The sequence below is a fragment of the Petaurus breviceps genome, unplaced genomic scaffold, assembly GCF_028583685.1.
Source record: "Petaurus breviceps papuanus isolate PSGF00001 unplaced genomic scaffold, PetGlider_PUasm1.0 176, whole genome shotgun sequence".
Classification (NCBI taxonomy): domain Eukaryota; kingdom Metazoa; phylum Chordata; class Mammalia; order Diprotodontia; family Petauridae; genus Petaurus; species Petaurus breviceps.
Genome location: NW_027185771.1, coordinates 12,886,059 through 12,893,879, shown reverse-complemented (window position 1 = coordinate 12,893,879; position 7,821 = coordinate 12,886,059). Strand labels below are relative to the sequence as shown.

General features: G+C 40.6%; 1 pseudogene; it reads left to right on the top strand.

Annotated features, from left to right (window-relative positions):
* The first annotated feature begins 318 nt into the window (after positions 1 to 318).
* The window catches only part of LOC138159358 (centrosomal protein of 19 kDa pseudogene), a 300,984-nt pseudogene continuing 293,481 nt past the window's right edge, over positions 319 to 7,821 (top strand).

Sequence of the window (7,821 nt, the reverse complement as noted above, 5' to 3'; positions counted from 1 at the left end):
ACAGGCTGAGGGTTTTTCCTCACATCTCTTCATTTAAGTCCTCCTTGATCCTGATAATTTTGATACATTTACTTTTCATGTTTCAGCATGTAACTGTTCTCTGTATTTGTTGTTGTAGCTGCTGTGTATGTTGTTTTCTTTGTTCTGCTGACTTCATTCTCCATCAGTTCTAAAGATCTTTCCAGGTTTCTCCATATTTATCACATCCGCATCATTTCTTACAGCACAATTACATTCCATTTCATTCATGTACCACACTTTGTTTAACCATTCCCCAATTGAGGAACATCTGCTTTGTTCTACTATAAACATTTTGTTGTACATGGGGAGGTTTTCCTTATTGATGACTTCCTTGAGATATAAACCTGGTAATGGAGTCTCTGGTTCAAAGAGTATGGGTATTTTAGTCACTTTATTTGCATAATTTCAAATTGCTTTCCAAAATGGTTGTACCAATTCACAGCTCCACCAAAAATGTATCGGTGTGCCTATAGTTCTACAACCCTTCTGACATTGACTATTGCCATTTTTGCTCATTTTTGCCACTTTTCAGGATATGAAGTGAGATCTCAAGGTTGTTTTTATTTGCATTTCTCTTATTTTTAGGGATTTGGAGCATTCTTTAATGTGACTGTGAATACTCTGCAATTCTTTGGAGAACTGTTTGTTCATACCCTTTGACCATTTATCTATCGGGGAATGGCAGGACCATCTCCAGTTGTCCTGACCTATATCTTACCACTGGACCCAGATGGCTCTGGTAAGCACAGCCCTCCCTCACTTAAATCCAATTCACTTGCCAGTCATGACACCACCTTCTTGATGTCATTGGTCCTCTTTGAGAACAAAGGGCAAACAATTGGAAAATTACTATTATGCCTATATATTATATGTTGTTGTTCAGTTGTGTCAGTCATGTCTGACTCTTCATGAACCCATTTGGGGTTTTCTTGGCAAAGATATGTGGAGGGGTTTGCCATTTCCTTCTTCAGATCACTATGAGGAAACTGAGGTAAATAGGGTTAAGTGACTTGTCTGGGGTCATACAACTAGTCCACTGTGCCACCTATTTCCCACATATTACACATGTAATTTATGATAACACATGCAGCACATATCACATTATATAACATATAAGACACATACATGTTATTGTGTACAGGTATACACACATGTGTGCATAAACATATACAGTTTCTATATCTTAGATGCCAAACCCTTATCAGAGAAAGTTGATACAAAGATTTTTTTTCCCATTTGACCACTTCCTCTCTCTTATCCTCTATGTGGCATCATCTTTAATTCTACTTCTAAGGCACAGTTCACTGTTATCATATGCTATAACCTATTTCCATACATCTCTCTGCTGCCCTCTGCATGACCTGCAAATTGAATTTTCCAGTGACTGCAGTATTCCACTCTTTGCAGTCCTATAATATCTCCTTCACAGAATATTAAATCACTATTTGTTTTAATGCCCCATGAAAGACAGAGAGTCATGGGATGGGAAGGGACATTTGGGGTGTGTTCTTGATTCTAGCATGTTCTTCCTTGTTGTTCCTGGCACCCATCATTCCATTTCCTGACTTCAGGCATTTCCACTGTCTGTCTGTCCCCCATGCCAGGAACTTTATCCTCCTCTCCAATGCCTGGCTTCCTTCAAGTCTCAGTGAAAGCCCTACCTTCTGCAAGAAACCTTTCCCATTTCTCCCTAATCTTAGTGACTTCCCTTTGAGATTATCTCCAATTTACCCCATATATAGGGTGTATAAAAGAGTCTTAGCACACATTTTAGCTTCAGTAGCTTGAAATTGCACTAAGATTTTTCTGGAGTATCCTGTATATACTGTTGGTATGCAGTTGCTTTGATGTTTTCTCCCCCATTAGACTGTCTTTTGCCTTCCTTTTTACCTGAAACAATTAACTCAGTGTCTGGCACACAGAAGGCATTTAATAAATGCTTGCTAATTTGGTAAAAATTCCATGAGGCAAGGCACACAAAGATTATTCAGAGTCTATTTTACATTTAAAGTCATTGAGGCTTAGAATGGTAAAGGGTCCCACTCCTAGGAAAGGTTAGAACTGGGACTTCTGGCTCTAAGGCCAATGTTCTTGCCACTACCCATGATGCTTTTCTGATAGCCTCCAGCAAAGCAGTAACCAAGAATTTTGTACCTAGGGTAGCTGGGACCAAGCCCTGCTATCAGTTGAGGGTCAGGAGAGGCACTAATTACTTCACATAACCTATTCCTCCAACCCACCTCATCCACATACTAAGATGTTCATAACATTGATCTTGCTATTGTTCACAAATGTGCCCACTCTATGTTCAAGAATTCTGAAATATTTGCACACAATAACAGTCACAATGTGCTAGGACTGATTTTGGTAGACTTAGTCCTTCTCAGCAATGTAAGGATCTAAAACAATTCCAAAGGACTAATAATGGAAAATGTCATCCAAATCCAAAGAAATGCCATCCAAAGAAAGAACCATGGAGTTGGAATGCAGAATGAAGCAGACTGTTTTCTTTTTTGTTTTGTTTTATTTTGTTTTTCTTTTTCATGAGTTTCCCCATTCATTATAATTCTTCTGTGCAACATGACTAATGTGAAAATGTGTTTAATAGGAATGTATGTGTAGAGCTTATATCAGATTGCAAACCATCTTGGGGAGGGAGGGAGGTGGAGAAAATTTAAAACTTATGGAAGTGAATATTGAAAACTAAAAATAAATAATTTAATAAATTGGGGGAGAATTCTGAAATATTCTTCTCTGGCCATAATCTGTTGGCTTTCTTATGTCTTCTCTGCCTTCCCTTACAAAACCCTACTCTTCATCTGCACTGTGACTGCCAGTCCCTCGTCCCTTCCATTCCCTCAAGGCCAACTCCTCTGCACTAATCACCCTCCTCTCTTTTCCCCATCTAGGCTCCATGGTGAACCAATCCAACTCTACACTAACCTCCTTTCTTGAATCTCTTATCCCACTTTTCATTATCACTCATTCCACAGTCAAGCTTCATTCAATTATTCATTCAATTTTCATTCCCAGTCAAGCTTCAGCCTTGGATCCTTCCCACCATTTGCTACTTTCACTCCTATTCAGGTGGTCTTCAATGAAAATAGAGAAAATCACCATTCTGAATGGGTCCACTACAAATTTATGTTATACAACCTCAACTAGGCCCTCACTGCTGCTAGGCAATCTTACTATACCTCCCTTATCAACTCACTATCTCACTCTCTCCACAGTGGCTCTTCCAAACCTTTTCATCCTTCCTCAAACCTCCCATATTCCCTCAAACTCTACTATATCATCTGAGAACCTTGACTCATAGTTTACAGAAAAAAAATTGAGGTCATTTGCCATGTGCTCCCTCTTTTTTGTAAAGAGATTTTCCCAAAGTGCAGGTCTGGTCATGTCACACCCCCTTCCTCAATAAACTACAGTGGCTTTCTATTGCCTCCAGGGCAAACATAAAGCCCTCTCTTTATCATTCAGAATCCTTCGATAGCCTACTTTACTCCAACCTTTCCATTCTTATCCCTTACTCTACAACATTGACTTTTTGATCCAAGGACACTGGTCTTCTGGCCGTTCCATTAACAATGCACTCTATTTCTAAGCTTTGGACATTTCTCTGATTGGCCCCCTAGACATGGAAGAACCTGGAATGGGCTCCCCCTTCTGCTTTGACGACTAATCTCTCTGGCTTCCTTTAGGTTCCAACTAAAATCCCACCTTTTGCTGTAAACCTTCTCAAAACTCTTAATCTTAGTCTGTTTTCTCTGTTAATTATTTACTATTTATCCTGTATACTGGAGTGGTTTGCCATTTCCTTCTCCAGCTCATTTTGTTTTTTAGACAGATGAGGAACTGAGGCAAACAGAGTCACACAACTAGTAAGTGTCTGGGGCTAGACATGAACTCTGGAAGATAAGTCTTCCTGACTTCAGGCCTGGTACTCTAACCACTGTCCTGCCTAGCTTTCCTGGCAGAATGGGCAGATAAGAACAATTCATCCCAATGGCCATGATGGCAGCTTGAAGCAGGGACTCTGGTGTGCTTGGAGCTTGATCAGACATCAAAGATGTCGAGGTCATCCAATGCATACAGGGCCATCATCAGTCATCTTGACTTTTGTCTTGCCACTAGATTTTTATGATTCATGAAGAGAAAATGAGGCCAGTGACTTTGTTTTTGTTTGTTTCTTTTTGGAGGGGGGAAGGCTGGGCAATTGGGGTTAAGTGACTTGCCCAAGGTCACACAGCTAGTAACTGTCAAGTGTCTGAGGCTGGATTTGAACTCAGGTCCTCCTGACTCCAGGGCTGGTGCTCTATTCACTGCACCACCTAGCCACATCGGGCCAATGACTTTGCTTCACTTAAATCTAATCCACATGCAAGTTAAGACATCACCTCATGATGTCATTGGTCCTCTTAGAAAATGAAGGACGACAGCAACTTTCATGAATTCTTCTCGATAAGTAATTGATAAGGTCTGTATCTACATTATGGGAGGTCTACCAACGTTGTCAGGTGCTCCCTCCAAGCTGGGGATCTCATTGCCTCACCCTAAGGCCTCTAAATCTAGTCTCTAGGACAATAACATTGAAAACTAGAATAACCTTTAAAGATAGTGAGCCAGAGCAGAGAGAGCCCTGGAGTTAGAGGGAGATCTGGGTCCAAATACTTTTATTAGCTGTAGGACGTGGTCCTAGGATCAGAAATATGAACCTAGAAGTGACTTTTATGTTAACAATGAGAAAATCAAGACCCCAATGGGGAAGTGACTTATCTGAGGTCACACAGATGACCACACATGAGACAGAGGTGGAATTTGAACTCAGATCCTCTGATTCCAAATCCAGAGTCTTTTCCCTATATACAGTACTCTATTATCTCAACCATATCACTATAACCCACCACTTAAAGTTCATGGAGCACCGAGTGCAATTGCCACCAGATGAGTAGAGTCTTCTGCAAATGAACTCTGAACAATGTAATGCAATGACGCCCTCAGGTCTACTGAGGGGCATGAGACTGTTTGTCCCTGTATGGTTCCTGACTGCCAGGCTTTTTGTATTCTTCTGTCTAGTTTTTCTGTCTCCTTTACTAATATTGTCTCTTTTCTTGGTTGCCAGTGAAGCCTCCCTTAGTCTTTCTAATTTGCTGCTTAAGTTTAAAGACATTGTACTTAAGAGTCTATTCACATATTTCCCAGAGTGGATAATAAATATTTTACATAAATTTAAATCAGCTGTTTCTGGAAATTAGGCCAGAAGGGTGCTAGTAAATATTTAATGACCAGCTCTCCGAGTGGTAGTGGTGGTGATGGTGGGAGAAATGAACAGATTAATCTCCCATTTTTAACATATTTCATTTAATATTAACATTATTAATTTAATCAGCATTTTAACCTCCTTACATCTAATTATATCACATACTAAGGCTAGACAATCAACAAAACAATAAATCAGGTCCTGATTTTTAGTGTCCAATGTATAAATGCTCACACTGAAAATGTAACAATCAACTCTCTCTGGTCAGTTGGAGATGGCTTAGTTCACCCCAATAGTAAGTCGCCATAGCTTTGGAGCCTTATTTATTCCATCTTACAAAAAGGTTGCTTTTACCCTCCCTCCACTCTCAGACACTTGCAAGGTGGGGATAAGAGAACCTTGTAGGGAGCTGTAACTACAGGAACATAGCCAGCTCATTCTTTCTCCCAAACTCTAGACTTCTGTCTCCAAATGCCTGAAGACACCTCCACCTGCCTATCCCATAGACAAGTCAAACTTAAGATGTCTAAAACAGAACTCATTATCTTTCTCCCCCAAACTCACCCTCCTTCCTAACTTCCTTGTTTCTCCTGAAGGAATCCTTCATCTTTCAGTAATCCAGATATGAAAGTTGGGAGTAATCTTCCAATCTTTACTCTCTCATACTACATCTCATCCCATGTAATCAATTGTGGAGGTAAACACTCCACAAAAACATGTATCTCTCCTTTCCACTCACAGGGTCACCGTGGTGCAGGGTTGTATAGAGTATTCAGGAAGGATTACCACCTCTGCTGTGAGGGCTTGTTCATCTATTTTTGGTGTCTACCTGGCACTCAACTCTCACCTGTGGTTCCAAGAAGCTATTGCGTGTGCTGCAACCACACCCATTAAACCATTTGGGCAGAAGGTTAACACAGGTTGAGAGCAATCGCCAAGTCTCAGACCCATTGGTGATTTAGGGGGGTGTCTACCCCAAGAATGTGAAGACTTCCCCCTGGCAGAAGGGGCAAATGAGAACAATCTGTTCTAAGAGCCACGAAGGCAATGAAGCAGTTGCCATGGAATGCTTGTTTATTGTTGTTCTTTGTCCTTCGTTCTCAAAGAGGACCAAAGACATCTGGAGGATGATGTCTTGACTTGCAAGTGAATTGGATTTAAGTGAGGCAGAACTGGGCAAAATCATCAACTCCATTCCCTCCTCCAGAGTAATCAGAGTCCAATGGCAAGACAGAGGTCAGGATTGCAGTTCTTAGAGCTTGGTCAGACATCAAAGGTGCCAAGGTCAGCCACTGTATCCTGGGCCAACCACCACCAGTCATTCTGACTCTCGTCCTGCTGCTAGACTTCGATAATTCAGGAAGAGAGAGACAGATGACTTTGTGCAACTGCCTCACTTAAATCCAACTCATACATCACCCCATGATATCATCGGTCTTCTTTGAAAATGAAGGAAAAATGACATCAGGTCCTTGTCAACTCTTCCCTGGATTATTGACAAAGCCCCTTAAATAATTCCCCTTCCCCAAGAGTCTCTCCCTCTCCAGTCCATCCTCCACACAGCTACCAAATTGATTTTCCTAAAATGTAGGTCTGATCATGTCAACCCCTGTCACCGTCTCCAAAACAATTCTCAATGGTTTCCTCTTTCTTTTCCAATAAAATTCAAACTTTTCTTTTGGGCCATTAAAAGTCCCTTCACAATCTGGTTCCACCCTATTTTCCCCAACTGATTGCACAACATTCCCCCTTTTGCATACCCCGTGTTCCAGACAAACTGTTCATCTTACTGTTCCTCACACACAACATTCCGTCTCTGCCTCTGATTTTTGCCCTTGGCTCACTTGAAAACGCAACACAAATGCCATGCCCCTCTATGAGGCCTTTCCTGAACAACTACCCCCAACCCCAGGTGCTGTAACCTCACCTCCTCACATACTCTCTGCCAAGAAATTACATCGTGCATAGGATTGTGGGATCATAGATCTAGGTTAGAGTATTCTTTGTATCTGGTTATAAGTGGATGTGTTGTTTTCCCTTATGCAAACAACTAGAGGCAAGAAATATTCCATTTTTGTTTCTGTAAGTGCTTAATAAATACTTGTCAAAAGCAGGATGATTTCAGAAAAACCTGGAAAGACTTACATGAACTGATGCCAAGTGAAGTGAACAGAACCAGGAGAACATTGCCCACAGTAATATCAATATTGTTCAGTAAAGAACTGTGAATGACTTTGCTATTCTTAAGAATATGATGATCCAAGATCATCCCAAAGGACTCATGATGAAACATGCTATCAGCCTTCAGAGAAAGAACTGATATTGTCTGAATACAGACTGAAACATACTATTTTTCACTTTCTTTCCTTCTTCCTTCCTTTCTTCTTTTTCTTTCTTTCCTTCTTTCTCTTCCTTTTTTCTTTTTCTCTCTCCTTCTTTCTCTTTCTTTCTTTCCCTCTTTTTCTTTCTCTTCCTTTTTTCTTTCTCTCTTTTCTTTCTTTCTTTCTTTCTTTCTTTCTTTCTTTCTTTCTTTCTTT